Raw genomic sequence first — 21,244 nt, forward strand, 5'->3', positions numbered from 1 at the left:
TGTAGATGGTGGACACTGCTGCCACTATGCGTCAGTGGTGGAGGGAATGAATGTTTGTGGAAGGGGTGCCAATCAAGCGGGCTGCTTTGTCTTGGATGGTGTCGAGCTTCTTGAGTGTTGTTGGAGCTGCAGTCATGCAGGCAAGTGGAGAGTATTCCACTCCTGCCTTGTAGATGGTGGACAGGCTTTGGGGAGTCAGGAGGTGAGTTACTCGCTGCAGGATTCCTAGCCTTTGACCTGCTCTTGTAGTCACGGTATTTATATGGCTACTCCAGTTCAGTTTCTGGTCAATGGTAACCCCTAGGATGTTGATAGTGGAGGATTCAGCGATGGTAATGCCATTGAATGTCAAGGGGAGATGGTTAGATTCTCTCTTGTTGGAGATGGTCATTGCCTGGCACTTGTGTGGCACAGAATGTTACTTGCCGCATATCAGCCCAAGCCAGGATATTGTCCAGGTCTTGCTGCATTTCTACACGGACTGCTTCAGTATCTGAGGAGTCGCGAATGGTGCTGAACATTGTGCAATCATCAGTGAACATCCCCACCTCTGACCTTATGATTGTAGGAAGGTCATTGATGAAGCAGCTGAAGATGGTTGGGCCTAGGACACTACCCTGAGGAACTCTTGCGGTGATGTCCTGGAGCTGAGATGATTGACCTCCAACAAGCACAACCATCTTCTTTTGCGCTAGGTATGACTCCAACCAACAAAGAGTTTTCCCCTTGATTCCCATTGACGGCACAGTGGCGCAGTGGTTAGCACTGCAGCCTCACAGCTCCAGCGACCCGGGTTCAATTCTGGGTACTGCCTGTGTGGAGTTTGCAAGTTCTCCCTGTGTCTGCGTGAGTTTCCTCCGGGTGCTCCGGTTTCCTCCCACATGCCAAAGACTTGGAGGTTGATAGGTTAATTGGCCATTATAAATTGCCCCTAGTATAGGTAGGTGGTAGGGAAATATAGGGACAGGTGGGGATGTGGTAGGGATATGGGATTAGTGTAGGATTAGTATAAGTGGGTGGTTGATGGTCGGCACAGACTCGGTGGGCCGAAGGGCCTGTTTCAGTGCTGTATCTCTAAACTAAGACTTAGTTTTGCTAGGGCTCCTTGATACCGTACTGGTCAAATGCTGCCTTGATGTCAAGAGCAGTCACTCTCACCTCTTTTGTCCATGTTTGAACCAAGGTTGCAATGAGGTCAGGAGCTGAGTGGCCCTGGCGGAACCCAAACTGAGTGTCACTGAGCGGGTTATTGCTAAGCAACTGCCGCTTGATACCACTGTTGATGACACCTTCCATCACTTTACTGATGAGGAGAGTAGACTGATGGAACGGTAAGTGGCCAGGCTGAACTTGTCCTGATTTTTGTGTACAGGACATACCTGGGCAATTTTCCACATTGCCGGATAGATGCCAGTGTTGTAGCTGTACTGGGACAGCTTGGCTAGGGGTGCGGCAAGTTCTGGAGCACAGATCTTCAGTACTATTGCTGGAATATTGTCGGCCCACAGCCTTTGCAGTATCCAGTGCCTTCAGTCATTTCTTGATATCACGCAGAGTGAATCAAATTGGCTGAAGTTTGGCATCTGTGATGCTGGGGACCTTAGGAGGAGGCCGTGATGGATCATCAAATCGGCACTTCTGGCTAAAGATTGTTGCAAATGCTTCAGCCTTATCTTTCACACTGATGTGCTGGGCTCCCCCATTATTGAGGATGGGGATATTTCTGGAGTCACCTCCTCCAGTTAGTTGTTTAATTGTCCACCACCATTCACGGCTGGATTTGGCAGGACTGCAGAGCTTAGATATAACCCATTGGTTATAGAATCGCTTAGCTCTGTCTATCGCATGCTGCTTATGCAGTTTGGCTCGCAAGTAGTCCTGTGTTGTAGCTTCACCAGGTTGACACCTCATTTTGAGGTATGAATGGTGCTGCTCCTGGCATGTCCTGCACTCTTCATTGAACCAGGGTTGGTCTCCTGGCTTGATGGTAACGGCAGAGTGGGGAATATGCCAGGTCATGAGGTTACAGATTGTGGTTGAGTACAACTCTGCTGCTGCTGATGGCCCACAGTGCCTCATAGATGCCCAGTTTTGCATTGTTAGATCTGTTCGAAATCCATCCCATTTAGCACAGTGGTAGTGCCACACAACACGATGGAGGGTGTCCTCTATGTGAAGGCGGGACTTCGTCTCCACAAGGACTGTGCGGTGGTCACTCAACCAATACTGTCATGGAGAGATGCATCTGCGGCAGGCAGATGGGTGAGGACGAGGTGAAGTCTGTTTTTCCCTCATGTTGGTTCCCTCACCACCTGCCGCATATTCAGCTATGTCCTTTAGAACTCGGCCGGCTCGGTCAGTGGTGGTCCAATTAGCCACTCTTGGTGATGGACATTGAAGTCCCCCACCCATAGTACATTCTGTGCCCTTGCCACCCTCAATGCTTCCTCCAAGTGCTGATCAACATGGAGGAGTATTTTCTTCAACTGAGGGAGGGCGTTAGGTGGTAATCAGCAGGAGGTTTCCTTGCCCATGTTTGACCTGATGCCATGAGACTTCATGGGGTCTGGAGTTGCTGTTGAGGACTCCCAGGGCAACTCCCTCCTGACTGTATACCGCTGTGTTGCCACCTCTGCTTGGTCTGTCCTGCCGGTGGGACAGGACATATCTGGGGATCGTGATGGCGGTGTCCGGGATATTGCCTGTAAGGTATGATTCCGTGAGTATGACTATGTCAGGCTGCTGCTTGACTAATCGATGTCAAGGTTAACAAACTATTCAATGGCTTCAGCTGATGCAGTGTGAATGGTTGTGATGCCACCAGGAATGGATCTCTCAGGGCAAGCGCTCAATATGTGGGTGATGGTCTGACTTGGATGGCCACAGTCACAATTTGAGCAGGTCCTTATGTTCCACTTGTGGAGTAAGTGGCCACATTTTCCCTGGCCGGTCCTCGAGCAGTTGAGCGTTGTCCAGACTTTCCGTGGGAGGTTAACACCTGGGATGTCATCACTCGGGTCAGTTACCATGTTGCAGTTGGTGATGTTAGCAGTCAACCAGAAGGTACGCCATCGAGAGGTGGGACTATTGTTGGCTTGTATGGTGTGGAGTGTGTTCCAGTAGGGACTATGAAATTTCAGACGAATACTTGGGGTTTTTATGAGATCCTGTATCAATGGGAATGCTTCGTTAGCTGTCAGCCAGTGATAGTTTGGGGAGACTTTCTGCTTCCAGTGTAGAACTGCACTCACTGGGAACGCATGTTGGAAAATTGTGCTTCCTTTTTGCATCCATCCAATCAATATAAATGTATCCAGACAGATGTAGTTCCACATTGAAGGAAAAAAAATCTGCTATTAGACACTAAACAGTATGGAAAAAGTAAATCTGGGGCATCAGTTAAAGAAGTAATAATAAAACAAGAGGGCAACTAGTGTAAGGGAAATTTAGAACTGATGATAGGAAGTTCTTCTTCACACATCTTGGGAACACTGCCTGTCATTTTCTATCAATTCATATTTTTTTATTATTTGTTCCTGGGATGTGGGTGTCGATGGCTAGGCCAGCATTTATTGCCCATCCCTAATTGCCCTTGAGAAGGTGGTGGTGAGCTGGCTTTTTGAACCGCTGCAGTCCATGTGGGTTAGATACATCTACAGTGATGTTGAAAAGGAGTTCCAGGATTTTTGACCTAGCGACAGTGAAGCAATGGCAATATAGTTCCAAGTCAGGATGGTGTGTGGCTTGGATGGGAACTTGCAGGTAGTGGTGTTCCCAGGCATCTGCTGCCCTTGCCCTTCCAGTTGGTAGAGGTCATGGGTTTGGAAGGTGCTGAGAAAGGAGCCTTGGTGTGTTGCTGCAGTGCATCTTGTAGATGGTACACACTGCTGCCACTGTGTGTCGGTGGTGGAGAGGTGCCAATCAAGCAGGCTGCTTTGTCTTGTATGGTGTCGAGCTTCTTGAGTGTTGTTGGAGCTGCACTCCTCCAGGCTAGTGGAGCATACTCCATCACACTCCTGACATGTGCCTTGGTGGACAGGCTTTGGGGAGTCAGGAGGTGAGCTACTCGCTGCAGGATTCCTAGCCTCTGACCTGCTCTTGTAGCCACAGTATTTATATGGCTACTCCAGTTCAGTTTCTGGTCAATGGTAACCCCCAGGATGTTGATGGTGGGGGTTCAGCGATGGTAATTCCATTGAATGTCAAGGGGAGATGGTTAGATTCTTGTTTGAAATGGTCATTGCCTGGCACTTGTGTGGCGCGAATGTTACTTGCCACTTATCAGCCCAAGCCAGGATATTGTCCAGGTCTTGCTGCATTTCTACACGGACTGCTTCAGTATCTGAGGAGTTGTGAATGGTGCTGAACATTGCTCAATCATCAGCGAACATCTCCACTTCTGACCTTATGATTGTAGGAAGGTCATTGATGAAGCAGCTGAAGATGGTTGGGTTGAGGACACTACCCTGAGGAACTCCTGCAGTGATGTCCTGGAGCTCAGATGATTGACCTCCAACAACCACAACCATATTCCTTTGCGCTAGGTACAACTCCAACCAGTGGAGAATTTTCCTCCTGATTCCCATTGATTCCAGTTTTACTAGAGCTCCTTGATGCTATACTTGGTCAAATGCTGCCTTGATGTCAAGGGCAGTCACTCTCACCTCACCTCTTGAGTTCAGCTGTCTTTAATGGACATGAAACCACAGGTCATGCACCGGTGATGCATCCCTGCGTGTTATGTTGTCTGCTGCAAGTGTGGAATTTACCCTAAAGTATGATCAACACCGGAAATGTATTTTCAGGATAGGTAGTGGGGGCACAATTGCTGGAATTATTTCTAAAATAGCTGTATGGTGAACTGTAGGTCTTTCTGGGTGGACAAACCAGGATGGGGTTCTTATCTATATTTGTCTTATCTATTGAACTGTGGCAGTGAGTGGGTGGGGGTAAAACGAAGGTGATTATAACTGCAGGGCTGAGAAAAAATTTAAGGTCATTATAAATTTATGGTGGGGAAGGGGTCACAGTAGTTGTATTTGCAGTGAAAGGCACAATTATTCTGCTAGGAGTTGCGGAAGAGCATAGTGATTCTAATTGTATGGGGAGGTCACAATATGATAAATGTAGACAGAGATAATAACTTGGGAGAGGCACAATGACTGGACACAAGGAGGGGACAGTGATTATAATTACAGGAGGAGGTCACGGTGATTATAAATGTTGCAGACAAAACAGGGGACAGAAAGCAGCGAGGGTGCATGGGTAAAGCAGTGAAGGAGCACAAAATAACCTACTGGAGAAAAGATAAAAAAAGATGCAGAGAGGCATGAGTTGATTGATTCCCGCAGACTTGATTTTCTCTCTCTTCATAAATCACCATTTCTTTACTGAACTTCTATGAACATGGTTGTTTTAAATCATTAGACCTTACAGATTACTATTGCAATAATACATTTCAAATGAGCAATTTTTAACTCAGGATAAGAAGATTTTTGCTCCTGTTAGTTTGCAATTTAAGCACTCACAAGTCATTATGCAGAACAAATTTTCAGGTGAATTTTATAACGTGCTGTTACAAAGCGCATTCTATAGAAATGCATGCTGTGTTGTTTAAAATGGCTTTGCAGAAGAATCCACATAGCTTTCAATATTACCAGCCCCTCCACAATCCATCCTCCGTGAGTGGCAATATCTCCCCCAACTTTTAATGAGGTGACCTGAAGAAATCATACTTGTCTACTTGATATTTTTCTGATCAACTATTTTACTGTGGACAGCTTTAAATTCAGAAACGTTTAGGGTAATTTTGATTTGCAGCAATAATATAAAATGGGTGTTATCGAATTAGCTGCCCGTTATACATCTCACCTGATTTGCATTTCCATGTAGCTTCCATCACTGCTATGTGGCTGCTGTATGTATTATCCACACAATACAAACATACGAACATACGAATTAGAAGCGGGAGTAGGCCACTCGGCCCCTCGAGCCTGCTCCGCCATTCAATAAGATCATGGTTGATCTGATTGTAACCTCGACTCTACATTCCCGCCTACCCCTGATAACCTTTCACCATCTTGCTTATCAAGAATCTATGTACCTCTGCCTTAAAAATATTTAAAGACTCTGCTTCCACTGACTTTTCAGGAAGAGAGTTCCAAACTCTCAACCCTCTGAGAGAAAAAATTTCTCCTCATCTTTGTTTTAAATGAGCGACCCCTTATTTTTAAATAGTGACCTCTAGTTCTACATTCTTTCACAAGGGGAAACATCCTTTCACATCCACATTCTACATCTACATTTCTGTCAAGACTCCTCAGGATTTTACATGTTTCAATCAAGTCGCCTTTTATTCTTCTAAACTCCAGCGGATACAAGCTGAGCCTGCCTAAATTTTCCTCATAAGACAACTTGCCCATTCCAGATATTAGACCACTAAACCTTCTCTGAACTGCTTCCAACACATTTACATCCTTCCTTAAATAAGGAGACCAATACTGTACACAGTTCTCCAGATGTGGCCTCACCAATGCCCTGTATAACTGAAGCATAACCTCCCTACTTTTGTATTAAATTCCCCTCACAATAAATGATAATATTCTATTAGCTTTCCTTATTTGTTGTTGAAGCTGAACCTTTTGCAATTCATGTACTAGGACACACAGATCCCTCTGCATCTCAGAGCTCTGCAATCTCTCACCATTTAGATAATAGGCTTCTTTTATATTCTTCCTGCCAAAATGGACAATTTCACATTTTCCCACATTATACTCCATTTGCCAGATCTTTGCCCACACACTTAACCTATCTATATCCCTTTGTAGCCTCCTTATGTCCTCTTACAACTTACATTCCTACCTATCTTTGTGTCATCAGCAAATTTAGCAACCATTCCTTAGGTCTCTTCATCTAAGTCATTTGTATAAATTGTAAAATGTTGAGGCCCCAGCACTGATCTCTGTGGCACATGACTCGTTACATCTTGCCAACCAGAAAATGACCCATTGATGCTTACTCTCTGTTTCCTGTTAGCAAGCCAATCTTCTATCCATGTCAATATGTTACCCTCTACACCATGAGCTTTTATTTTCTGCAGTAACCTTTGATGTGGCACCTTATCAAATCCCTTCTGGAAATCTATGTACAATACATCCACCAGTTCCCCTTTATCCACAGCACATGTTACTTCTTCAAAGAATGCCAACAAATTGTATCAACATGATTTCCCTTTCACAAAACCATGTTGGTTCTGCCTGATTACCTTGAATTTTTCTAGGTGCCCTGCTATAATGTTTTTAATAATGGCTTCTAACATTTTCCCTAAGACAGTTGTTAAGCTAACTGGCCTGTAGTTTCCTGCTTTCTGTCTCCTTCCCTTTTTGAATAAAGGAGTTACATTTGCTATTTTCCAATCTAATGGAACCTTCCCCGAATCTAGGGAATTTTGGAAAATTAAAACCAATGCATCAACTAGTTCACTAGCCACTTCTTTTAGGACCCTAGGATGAAATCCATCAGGACCCAGAGACTTGTCAGCTCCCACCTCCAACAATTTGCTCAGTACCACTTCCCTGGTGATCGCAATTTTCTTGATTTCTTCCCTCCCTTACATTTCCTGATTTACAGCTATTTCTGGGATGTTACTTGTATCCACAATAGTGAACACTGATGCAAAATACCTGTTCAATTCATCAGTCATCGCCTTATTTTCCCTTATTAATTCCCCAGACTCACTTTCAATAGGACTAATTTTTTAAAAATTCATTCAGGGATGTGGGCGTCGCTGGCTATGCCAGCATTTATTGCCCATCCCTAATTGCCCTTGAGAAGATGGTGGTGAGCTGCCTTCTTGAACCGCTGCAGTCCACGTGGGGTAGGTATACCCACAGTGCTGTTAGGAAGGGAGTTCCAGGATTTTAACCCAGCGACAGTGAAGGAACGGCGATATAGTTCCAAATGAGGATGGTGTGCGACTTGGAGGGGAACTTGCAGGTGGTGATGTTCCTATGCATTTTCTGCCCTTATCCTTCTAGTTGGTAGAGGTCGCGGGTTTGGAAGGTGCTGTCCAAGGAGCCTTGGTGGATTGCTGCAGTGCATCTTGTAGATGGTACACACTGCTGCCACTGTGCGTTGGTGGTAGAGGGAGTGAATATTTGTAGATGGGGTGCCAATCAAGCGGGCTGCTTTGTCCTGGATGGTGTCGAGCTTCTTGAGTGTTGTTGGAGCTGCACTCCTCCAGGCAAGTGGAGGGTAGTCCATCACACTCCTGACTTGTGCCTTGTAGATGGTGGACAGGCTTTGGGGAGTCAGGAGGTGAGTTACTCGCCTCAGGATTCCTAGCCTCTGACCTGCTCTTGTAGCCACAGTATTTATATGGCTACTCCAGTTCAGTTTCTGGTCAATGGTAGCCCCTAAGATGTTGTTAGTGGAGGATTCAGCGATGGTAATTCCATTGAATGTCAAGGGGAGATGGTTAGATTCTCTCTTGTTGGAGATGGTCATTGCCTGGCACTTGTGTGGCGCAGAATGTTACTTGCCACTTATCAGCCCAAGCCTGGATATTGTCCATGCCTTGTTGCATTTCTACACGGACTGCTTCAGTATCTGAGAAGTCGTGAAAGGTTCTGAACATTGTGCAATCAGCGAACATCCTCACTTCTGACCTCATGATTGAAGGTAGATCATTGATGAAGCAGCTGAAGATGGTTGGGCCTAGGACACTACCCTGAGGAACTCCTGCAGTGATGTCTTGGAGCTCAGATGATTGACCTCCAACAACCACAAACATCTTCCTTTGCGCTAGGTATGACTCCAGCCGGAGGGTTTTCCCCCTGATTCCCATTGACCTCAGTTTTGCTAGGGCTCCTTGATGCCATACTCGGTCAAATGCTGCCTTGATGTCAAGGGCAGTCACTCTCACCTCACCTCTTGAGTTCAGCTCTTTTGTCCATGTTTGAACCAAGGCTGTAATGAGTTCAGGAGCTGAGTGGCCCTGGCGGAACCCAAACTAATGCTCACTTTGTTAACACTTTTGTTTTTTAAATATCTGTAGAAGGTGCAATGGATCCTGAAAGAAGTGGTTAGCGAATTGGTTGGTGTGTTGGTATTAATTTTCCAAAATTCCCTAGAATCAGGGAACGTTCCATTAGATTGGAAAATAGCAGATGTAACTCCTTTACTCAAAAAGGGAGGGAAACAGAAAGCAGAAAACTTAACATCTGTCTTGGGGAAAATGTTAGAAGCTATTATTAAAGAAGTTATAACATGGCACTTAGAAAAATTCAAGGTAATCAGGCAGAGTCAACATGGTTTTATGAAAGGGAAACAATGTTTAACCAATTTATTGGAGTTCTTGTGTTAACATGTGCTGTGTATAAAGGGGAACCGGTGGATGTACTGTACTTAGATTTCAAGGCATTTGATAAGGTGCCACATCAAAGGTTATTGCAGAAAATAAAAGCTCATGGTGTAGGGGGTGGCATATTGGCATGGATAGAAGACAGGAAACATAGAGTAGGCATAAATGGGTCATTTTCTGGTTGGAAAGATGTAATGAGTGGTGTGCCACAGGGATCAGTGCTGGGGCCTCAACTTTTTACAATTTATATAAATGACTTGGATAAAGGGACCGAAGGTATGGTTGCTAAATTTGCTGATGACACAAAGATAGGCAGGAAAGTAAGTTGTGAAGAGGACATAAGGAGCCTACAAAGGGATATAGGTAGGTTAAGTGAGTGGGCAAAGATCTGGCAAATGGAGTATAATGTGGGAAAATGTGAAATTGTCCATTTTGGCAGGAAGAATAAAAAAGAAGCATATATTATCTAAATGGGTAAGAGATTGCAGAGCTCTGAGATGCAAAGAGATCTGTGTGTCCAAGTGCATGAATTGCAAAAGGTTCAGGTTCAGCATTTATTCTGAGGGGAATTGAATATAAAGGTAGGGAGGTTATGCTTCAGTTATACAGGGCATTGGTGAGGCCACACCTGGAGTATTGTGTACAGTATTGGTCTCCTTATTTAAGGAAGGATGTAAATGCATTGGAAGCAGTTCAGAGAAGGTTTAGTGGTCTAATATCTGGAATGGGCGGGTTGTCTTATGAGGAAAGGTTGGACAGGCTTGGCTTGTATCCACTGGAGTTTAGAAGAGTAAAAGGTGACTTGGTTCAAACATGTAAAATCCTGAAGGGTGTTGACGGGTTGCATGTGGAAAGGATCTTTCCCTTCTGGGAGAATGTAGAACTAGGGGTCACTATTTAAAAATAAGTGGTCACCCATTTAAGACAGAGATGAGGAGAAATTTTTTCTCTCAGCAAGTCGTGAGTCTTTGGAACTCTCTTCCTGCAAAGGCAGTGGAAGCAGAGTCTTCAAATATTTTTAAGCGAGAGATAGATTCTTGACAAGCACAGGGCTGAATGTTTATTGAGGGTAGGTGGGAATGTGGAGTCGAGGTTACAATCAGATCAGCCATGATCTTATTGAATGGTGGAGCAGGCTTGAGGAGGCCGAGTGGCTTTCTTTGCTTTTCTATATATTCTGTCCAATCTTCTGACCTGCACCCATCTTTGTGCAATTATATGCTTTTTCTTTAAGTTTGCTATTATCTTTAACTTCTTTAGTTAACCACAGATAGTGGGTCCTCCCCTTGGAATTTTTGTTTCAAGGAACTGTAGCAACTCCCCCAGCAACTCCCACCTCTACCATCGAAAATGACATGAGCAGCGATGCCATGGGGACATCATCACCTCCAGGTTTCTCTCCCAGTTTCACACCATCCTGAGTTAGACTGTTGCTAGGTTACAATCCTGGAATTACCTCCTAAAATCATTTTGGGACACCAAGGACTGCAGCAGTTCATGAAGAAAGACTACCACCACCTTTTGAGGCCAACTAGAGATGAATACTAAATGTGGCCCTTTCAGCATTACCCACTTCCTGAGGACAAGTAAAAAATAAATGGATAGAAAGTGCAATGGGAGAATGGGGGGAAGGAGTTGCTCAACCAGCATACGGCTAAAATATGTTTATTCAATATTGTGGATCAATGGTTGTGTTTCTACTCATGTTAATTCATTGCCCTTGCACTTTTAAGCTCAATAGCTGTTCCATTCCAATTCTCCTAGCAGTCATAACTAATTAGAACTCAAAGAAAATCATTCAAAGAAGGCAAAGTAATGACAGAAATTAACAAAGGATGTTACAATTGCACATAAATCTTCTCAATTGTTTTATTTAATAATTCATGTCCTAAAGAAAATAATTTGTTTGACTTTGTTTAAGACATTAATTATTCATTTTTATCATAGATATTATAAATCATTTATAATGTTGAATTGTGAAGTACCACTAACATACAGCTAAAGGACATGATAAACGAATCAATAATTAGTAAACTAATGCAATATTTTGCTGCTTATCACTTGTTCTGGTATCAACATTTGTTTTCCAAATAATTGTACTATGAAAAAATTCTTCAAGATATAATCTGATCCTTTCTGGACTAGATAAAGATTGGGACATTAGACTAAATTAACATCAAACAGTCACTCACTTGTTCCTGTTGCTAACCAGGGAAATGTGTTATAATTGTGTTGTAAACATTTGCCTGCAACTCTTTGTTGATGCATCAATTACTTTTACCAAAAGGTTGCCAATTTTTATTAGTTAATTTATTGGGGTAGTTTTGACAGACAAGGGGAGGCAGGTTTGGGTGTGTGTGGGAAGTTAATTCCCCTTAAAGTGATCTCAGGTTGGGATCACAACATCATCCCATTGTTATGACCAGGTGAGGCAGGGGTCTACAGCTCACCTCAGCCTTTGCCTGGTTTGGCCGTAACAAGGTTTAATTTTTAAAACACCGTGTTTTAAGCTTCCCTCAGTCAATCCTTGTTCACCGCTCTCTAATTGTAATGGCAAAGAAATTAACCAGACAGGTTTTCTTCAATTTAAACAAGAAAGGTGTAAGTTTATTAACCTTAAAACTCTAATTTGGTTAAAACTACTAGAAATACGATGCGACCACATTAGCATGCATTTGCGATAAACACACACGCAAATAGAGACAGAGGAGGAGAAAGAAGGAGAAAGGTTTAAAGTAATAGCTGGATTTCAGTTACTGGCTTTTGGGTTTGGTGTAAAGTCTTGGATTGCAATTGTCTTGCAGTTCTCATTGGGGCCCAATGCACACTTTCAAACTTGTTCAGCTACAGGAGTCTTCTCTCTTGAGGTTTGAGTGGCTTCCGTGGATCCCCTGGAACGTCGTGTGAGAGAGAGAGGGAGACAGCGAGAGACCTTTCTTCTCTGTTGTCTTGAAATTGCAGTCCTCTTTCGAAGTGTTGTGTGAGCACAATTCAAAGCTCCAAGTTGGCCAGCAGGAAGTGACTATCCCCTTATTTGGAACAACCGCTCTTGCGGTTTGTGGATTTCAAAGTTGTCGGTGGCAAGGGTGGGGGGTAGTGCTGTCTCTTACACAGACAAGATGTGGATCATTGTTGCCCAGACCAATCTTTGTTAAATGAATCAGTGAGCAGTTCCCATTGTCTCTTTTTTTCCAACTGTCTTTTAGAATGTAAAACGAGCAGTCATATTTCTGGCCACTATCCTTTTAGAATGCAAATATGTGTAGCCATGTTTTCCAGCCACTGCTGTGGTCTCTCTGAACAAGTTTTTTTTTAGTCCAGTAACAGTTTAAAAATTAATGTTCCATATGATGAAATAAATATGTCTCATTTTGACAGGTGTGGTCTTCATGACACCATCTTCTTCCGAGTTTCACTCAGGTGGGTTTGAAGGTGAGCAGGGAACCCCTGTGCAGCTGTCAGATAAGTCATTTAAATATTCAAATAGGTCATTAAGAACTGTTTAACCAAGGATTCTGGCTTTACCAGCCAGCAGGGCATAGTTCCCGAGCTGTCAGCAACTTGTCATGTCATTGAGTGAGTGCACAGCGGGGAATGCTTCTTCAGTGAAACTGAGAGGCTGGGAAGCCTCGGATCAGTGAAACTGAAGATCTCCAGCCATGGCCAGATGAGAGGTTACCACTCACAGCACTTCTTCTCAGAGAGCGCTTTCACTGCTTGACAGGAGACTGACAATCTGGAAGTCACTTCACTCCCCTTCAGCTGCACTTCCCTGCTGCCAGCCTTCACCACAGCATGGGCGCAGTTTATGCAGCTGCACCTTGCATCTCTGATGAGGGATAAGAGAAGCAGCACCAACACCAACAGCAACAGCAACAGCAACAGCAACAGCAGGGGCAACGTAAGCACCAGCACCAGCAGCCTTCTGCTGAGACACGTGCTGCTCCAAAGGACAGGAGATGAACACAGAGATCCAGCTGGAAGGAGGCGAGACCCCCAACAGGCAGGGGATCAACTTTCTTGACATGTCTGAGCACATGCCAAAGACTTGCAGGTTGATAGGTAAATTGGCCATTATAAATTGCCCCTAGTATAGGTAGGTGGTAGGGAAATATACGGACAGGTGGGGATGTGGTAGGAATGTGGAATTAGTGTAGGATTAGTATAAATGGGTGGTTGATGGTCGGCACAGACTCGATGGGCTGAAGGGCCTGTTTCAGTGCTGTATCTCTAAATAAAAAAATAAAAATAAATAAATAAGTGCCTCAGGAGGTTAAGGCTGTCATGGCAGGTCACTGCTGACATCTGCAGCCTCCTGGAACAAGGCCTCCTTCCCAGTGAATCAGGTGGGCTCACATTGCCAATAGCCATCAAAAGCCTTGGGCTGTCAGTGGATTCCTGACCTGCGATTGGTCCATTGCAGCAGGGATAAACAGCTGAAAATTCCATTCATAGGGCTGATTTTTATATTCGACGGGCAAAAACAATGGCGGCCTCCCTGCATGGGCTGCATGTCGCGAGCCGCTGCGATCCTAAGCACAACAGCTCATTTTAATAGCCGGGGCGGACTGCCACCCGATCATGTGGAGGGGCCGGGCTGGTCATTTTTAAAGGGCTTCGAGCCCTACCCGCTAAATGCAAAGATTTAAAGGTACAGTTAATAAAAAAATTAAATACATTTGCTTTGCCCCGCTCCCATCCCACCCCCCGGCACAAAACCATGATCAAGAGTTTACCTTTACTGCCCAATATCCAGCCCATAAAGTAATGTATCCCAGGGGTTGTATCAATGAAATGCCTTATTATGTGAACTGAATACAGTAATCTCACATCCATCCTTGCAAATATCTATTTCTATCTTTTGAAAGGTGAACTGATGAACATCCTGGTGAAATTAGGTAAATTATAAACTAAAACATTGATTTATTGTACATGTAGTTTGTGAACATAGAAACACAGAAAATAGGAGCAGGAGTAGGCCATTCGGCCCTTTGAGCCTGCTCCGCCATTCATTATGATCATGGCTGATCATCCAACTCAGTAGCCTGTTCCGGCTTTCACCCCATGCTCTTTGATCCCTTTAGACCCAAGAGATCCAACTCCGTTTTGAAAACATACAATGTTTTGGCCTCAACTGCTTTCTGTGGTAGCGAATTCCACAGGCTCACCACTCTCTGGCTGAAGAAATTTCTTCTCATCTCAGTCCTGAAAGGTTTACCCTATATCCTTAGACTATGACCCCTGGTTCTGGACTCCCCCACCATCAGGAACATCCTTCCTGCATCTACCCTGTCAAGTCCTGTTAGAATTTTATAGGTTTCTATGAGATCCCCCCTCACTATTCTGAACTCCAGCGAATATAATCCTAACCGACTCAATCTCTCCTCATGCGTCAGTCCCGCCATCCCGGGAATCAGTCTGTTAACCTTCGCTGCACTCCCTCTATAGCAAGAACATCCTTCCTCAGATAAGGAGACCAAACCTGCACACAATATTCCAGGTGTGGCCTCACCAAGGCCCTGTATAATTGCAGCAAGACATCCCTGCTCCTGCACTCGAATCCTCTCGCTATGAAGGCCAACATGCCATTTGCCTTTTTTACCGCCTGTTGCACCTGCATGCTTACCTTCAGCGACTGGTGTATGAGAACACCCTGGTCTCGCTGCATATTCCCCTCTCTCAGTTTATAGCCGTTCAGATAATAATCTGCCTTCCTGTTTTTGCTACCAAAGTGGATAACCTCACATTTATCCACATTATACTGCATCTGCCATGCATTAGCCCACTCACTCGACTTGTCCAAATCACCCTGAAGCCTCTCTGCATCCTCCTCACAACTCACCCTCCCACCCAGTTTTGTGTCTTCTGCAAATTTGGAGATATTACATTTAGTTCCCTCATCTAAATCATTAATGTATATTGTGAATAGCTGGGGTCCTAGCACAGATCCCTGTGGTACCCCACTAGTCACTGCCTGCCATTCCGAAAAATACCGATTTATCCCTACTCTTTGTTTCCTGTCCGCTAACCAATTTTCTATCCATCGCAATACACTACGCCCAATCCCATGCGCTTTAATTTTACACGCTAATCTCTTATGTGGGATTTTGTCGAAAGCCTTCTGAAAATCCAAATAAACCACATCCACTGGCTTCCCCTCATCAACTCTACTAGTTACATCCTCGAAGAATTCTAGTAGATTTGTCAAGCATGATTTCCCTTTCATAAATCCATGCTGACTCTGCCTGATTCTACCACTGTTCTCTAAGTGCTCTGCTATAAAATCTTTGATAATGGACTCTAGCATTTTCCCCACTACCGACGTCAGGCTGACTGGTCTATAATTCCCTGCTTTCTCTCTACCTCCCTTTTTAAATAGTGGGGTTACATTAGCTACCATCCAATCTGTAGGAACTGTTCCAGAGTCTATAGCATCTTGGAAGATGACCACCAATGCATCCACTATTTCTAGGGCCACTTCCTTAAGTACTCTGGGATGCATACCATCAGGCCCTGGGGATTTATCGGCCTTCAATTCCATCAATTTCCCCAACACCATTTCTCTACTAATACTGATTTCTTTCAGTTCCTCTCTCTCACTAAGCCCTGCGTTCCCCAACATTTCTGGTATGATATTTGTGTCCTCCTTTGTGAGGACAGAACCAAAATATGCATTTAGTTGTTCAGCCATTTCTTTATTCCCCATAATAAATTCCCCTGTTTCTGACTGTAAGGGACCTACATTAGTCTTCACCAATCTTTTTCTCTTCACATACCTATAGAAACTTTTACAGTCAGTTTTTATGTTCCCCGCAAGCTTGCTCTCATACTCTATTTTCCCCTTCTGAATCAATCCCTTGGTGCTCCTTTGCTGAATTCTAAACTGCTCCCAATCTTCAGGTCTGTTGTTTTTCCTGGCAAATTTATATGCCTCTTCCTTGGATCTAATGCTATCTCTAATTTCCCTTGTAAGCCATGGTTTGGCTACCTTTCCCATTTTACTTTTGCGCCAGACAGGGATAAACAATTGTTGCAGTTCATCCATGCGCTCTTTAAATGTTTTCCATTGCCTATCCACCGTCATCCCTTTAAGTAACGTTTCCCAATCTATCATGGCCAGCTTGATCCTCATACCTTTGTAGTTTCCTTTACTAGGATTCAGGACCCTTGTCTCAGAATCAACTATGTCACTCTCCATCTTGATGAAGGATTCTATCATATTATGGTCGCTCTTCCCCAAGGGGTCTCGCACCACTAGATTGTCAATTATTCCTCTCTCATTACACAATACCCAGTCTAGGATGGTCTGTTCTCTAGTTGGTTCCTCAACGGATTGGTCCAGAAAACCATCCAATATACACTCCAAGAATTCCTCCTCTGCGGTATTGTGACTAATTTGATTTGCCCAATCTATATGCAGATTACAGTAACCCATAATTACAGATGTTCCTTTATGGCATGCATCTCTAATTTCCTGTTTAATGCCATTCCCAACATCACCACTACAGTTTGGGTGTCTATATACAACCCCCACTAATGTTTTTTGCTCCTTAGTGTTTCTCAGCTCTACCCATACAGATTCCACATCGTCAGAGCTAATATCTTTCCTCACTATTGTGTTAACTTCCTCTTTAACCAGCAATGCAACTCCACTGCCTTTTGCTTTTTGTCTGTCCTTCCTAAATACTGAATATCCCTGGATGTTCATTTCCCATCCCTGGTCACCTTGCAGCCATGTCTCTGTAATCCCGACTATATCATACCCATTTACATCTGTTTGCGCGATTAATTCATCCACTTTATTGCGAATGCTCCATGCGTTAAGGCACAAAACCTTAAGGCTTGTCTTTTTAACATTACTTGTCCCCTTCCCACTATTTTTCACTGTAGCTCTGTTTAATTCTGGGCCTTGATTTCTCTGCCTATCACTTTTCTTATTCCCCTTACTGTCTTTTGTTCTTGTCTTTGATCCCCCTCCTCTGATTCCTTGCAAAAGTTCCCATCTCCCTGCCATTTTAGTTTAAACCCTCCACAACTGCTGTAGCAAATACTCCCCCAAGGACATCAGTCCCGGTCCTGCCCAGGTGTAACCCGTCCAGTTTGTACTGGTTCCACCTCCCCCAGAACCGGTCCCACTGCCCCAGGAATCTAAAAGCCTCCCCCTCACACCATCTCTTCAGCCACGTATTCATCTGACATATCCTGCTATTTCTACTCTGACTAGCACATGGCACTGGTAGTAATCCTGAGATCACTACCTTTGAGGTCCTACTTTTCAACTTACTTCCTAGCCCCCTATATTCTGCTTTTAGGACCTCATCCTTTTTTTTTTTACCTATATCGTTTCTACTAATGTGTACCACGATCACTGGCTGTTCACCCTCCCCTTCAGAATGTCCTGCAACCGCTCTGAGACATCCTTGACCCTAGCACCAGGGAGGCAACATACCATCCTGGAGTCTCTTTTGCGGCCACAGAAACGCCTATCTATTCCCCTGACAATTGAATCCCCTATAACTATTGCATTCCCACACTTTTTACTCCTCCCCTGTGAACAAACAGATTGACATTTACAGTGAATTTCAATCTATTTTGTAATGCTTCTCATAACATGGAACACAGCATGCTGCACTAATTATAACAGGTTACATAATGTGGCTGACTGGCATACTTCTTAAAACCAGTTAACACTACGAGTACTCTCTGGTCACAATAATATCTGTGAAGCAGGAAGGGAGTAGGGGGGGAGGATTTACGGTCAAGAAACGTGGAAGTAAATGTTTCTGGTAGCTCCTGGTGTTTTTAACATCTGGCTGGCTATTGGGCAGGAAGGCATCAGCAAGGGGAGGAGAGGTAAGTCTGATGGGGGAAAAGTCGAAACATCGCGAGGGGGCATGGTTGACGGCCAATTGCGGGGGGTGGGGGGGGCATCACTTGGAGGTAAACTTAGTAGGCTGGGGGAAGCACTCCTGCTCCTCCTAGTCCATAAACAATGCTGTAAAGGCACTTAACTGATGGATCTGGCCCTTCATCCTCCCTTCAGCTGCCAGGTTTTCCGAAGCCCAGGAAACCTGGCCTGCAGGTGTTAAAACTGAAAATTAAGTTAAACTAGAGGCAAGCAGTCTCCTTAAAAGATTTTAGTGTCCGACCCGCTTCCTGAGAGCGAGTTGGTCATCTGTTCCCCCAACCCACCTCCGTTAAAACCAGAAGTTGTTGGGTTGGGGCCTGGTTCCCCATTTGTAAATTTCTCTCTCACTAATGACAGTTCAATTTTTGTAAAACTTAGAAAGTAAAATCATTTTACAATTATAGTTAACGTACAGTGATCTGTCAACTGAACTCGTTTTCAAACTTTGCAATTTTTTCCCCCAGGCTGAATGAGCAAGGGGAGGCAGAACAGAGAAGCAGAGGAGAAACTTGGAGAACAAACGTGTTGAAGCTACAATTAAATGGTGAAAGGAAGACATATATGTCGAAAGGTAAAGCCTTCCAGTACTACAGAAGATGATAGGAAGGAGTAAACATCTGCTACAACTTAGTATGAGAATAGATGGACCAGAAAATAAGGTAACCATCAGGATAACAAGTATTGGATGAGATACAAGCGATTATTTAAACCTCTTATGGAAAATTACAATTTTCCTATATTTGCTTTCCATCTGGACTAAAGACTGCTAAATTGCCCTCAAACTCCTTAACAGCACTTATTCTGTTTAAAATTACTTGTCTGATTATGCAGCTTTGACTCTAGAGGTTTCTGCAATTTGGAGCACATTAAAATGCAATTGATAATTTCTTCACATCCCAACTTATATGTCGGTATGGTGGATAATAACTAGTACCAATAGTTAAAGTGGCCCAGCGTTCCAGTTCTTAACATCTTGATTTATTTCAATCTGTTTGGTGAAAGTTATTTTCCTTGTGCTTTTCAATCTTGTACTTTCCTCACCACCAGCCATGAATCTTGGCTTCTCTCTTCATTAGTCTTGTATTTCTCTCCCATTGAGACCCAAGGCAAGAGATTTACTATTTCTTTTGTTAGTTCAAGCTACTTTACTGCTTGTACACAAAAAAGTGGTTGATGTTACTAGATGGCAATAGTGGCTTTAATAAATTTACTCGTGATAATTTACAGATTAACAGCAACTTGAGTTTGGTAATTTGCAAAAAGCTTTAGGATTGAAGCATACTTCATAATAACAAGAGGCGCAACATATAGAGTATAAACCAGTGTTACAGTCTTTACTATAATAAAAACAAGAAATGTTGGAAATACTCAGCAGGTCAGGCAGCATCTGTGGAGAGAGAAGCAGAGTTAACATTTCAGGTCAGCAACCTTTCATCAGAAGAGTCACTGACCTGAAACGTTAACTCTGCTTCTCCCTCCACAGATGTGCCAGACCTGCTGAGTATTTCCAGCATTTCTTGTTTTTATTTCAGATTTCCAGCATCTGCAGTATTTTGCTTTTATTGCAGTCTTTGCTTTCTTGCCAATTTCATATTGCTGTAACAAATATATGGTGGAGTTAGTAAGGTGGAGAGGGGAGATTTGAAGAGAAAGGGATAGAAATCGGAGATCCAATAACTTCATTTGTCTTGAGTTTAAATTAGCTTGGCAGAGGGATTGGAATCGGAGAGTAGATTCAGAAGAGAAAAAAGTTGGAAATGCAAAGCAGCAAATTAGTAAGCATGTTTGGAAGGCAGAGGAAACAAAGGCTCAAAAATAGACACCAACGGAGTTTGGCAGTGTTAAATGGTATATACTTCGATGCAAGAAGTCTCGGGAATAAGGCAGATGAGCTGAGAGCACAGATTGACATGTGGGAGTATAATATTATAGCTATTACTGAGACATGGCTGAAAGAAGGGCAGGAATGGCAGCTCAACATTTCTGCTTACAGGGTTTCCGGACAAGATAGAGAGGGGGATAAAAAAGGTCACAATATTGTTTGAAGAAACAATTACTGCTGTGAGGAGGGTTGATATGGTAGAAGGGTCATCAAATGAGGCCATATGGGTTGAACTGAACAACAGAAAGGGGGCAATCACACTACTAGGAGTGTGCCGTAGTCCCCCAAACAGTCAGAGGGAGATAGAAGAGCAAATATGCAGGCAAATCTCTGTGAAGTGCAAAAACGTTATGGCAGTAATAGTAGTGGATTTCAACTACCCTAATATTAACTGGATAGAGTGAATGTGAAAGGCACAGAATTCTTAAAATGTATTCAGGAGAACCTTTTTACCCAGTACATTGCAAGCCCAACAAGATAGCGGACTGTTCTGGACTTAGTTTTAGGGAATGAAGCTGGGCAGATAGAAGGGGTATTGGTTAGGGAGCACTTTGGTGGAAGTGATCATAATTTAGTTAGATTTGGGGAAAAGGACAAAAATAGACAGGAATAAAAGTTTTCAATTGGGAAAAGTTAATTTTACTCAGCTGAGATGTGATTTAGCTAAAGTGGTCTGGAAACAACTACTTGAAGGTAAATCAGTTCTTTTGAATTTGTTTGGGGGATGTGGGCATCGCTGGCTAGGCCAGCATTTATTGCCCATCCCTAATTGCCCTTGAGAAGGTGGTAGTGAGCTGCTTTCTTGAATTGCTGCAGTCCATGTGGGGTAGGTACACCCACAGTGCTGTTGGGAAGGAAGGGAGTTCCAGGATTTTGACCCAGCGACAGTGAAGGAATGGCGATATAGTTCCAAGTCAGGATATTGTGTGGCTTGGAAGGGAACTTGCAGGTGGTGGTGCTCCCATGCATCTGCTGCCCTGGTCCTTCTAGGTGGTAGAAGTCGTGGGTTTGGAAGATGCTGTCGAAGGAGCCTTGGTGACTTGCTGCAGTGCATCTTGTATATGGTACACACTGCCGCCACTGTGCGTCAGTG

This window comes from Heterodontus francisci, chromosome 4, assembly GCF_036365525.1.
Source record: "Heterodontus francisci isolate sHetFra1 chromosome 4, sHetFra1.hap1, whole genome shotgun sequence".
Taxonomy (NCBI): Eukaryota; Metazoa; Chordata; class Chondrichthyes; order Heterodontiformes; family Heterodontidae; genus Heterodontus; species Heterodontus francisci.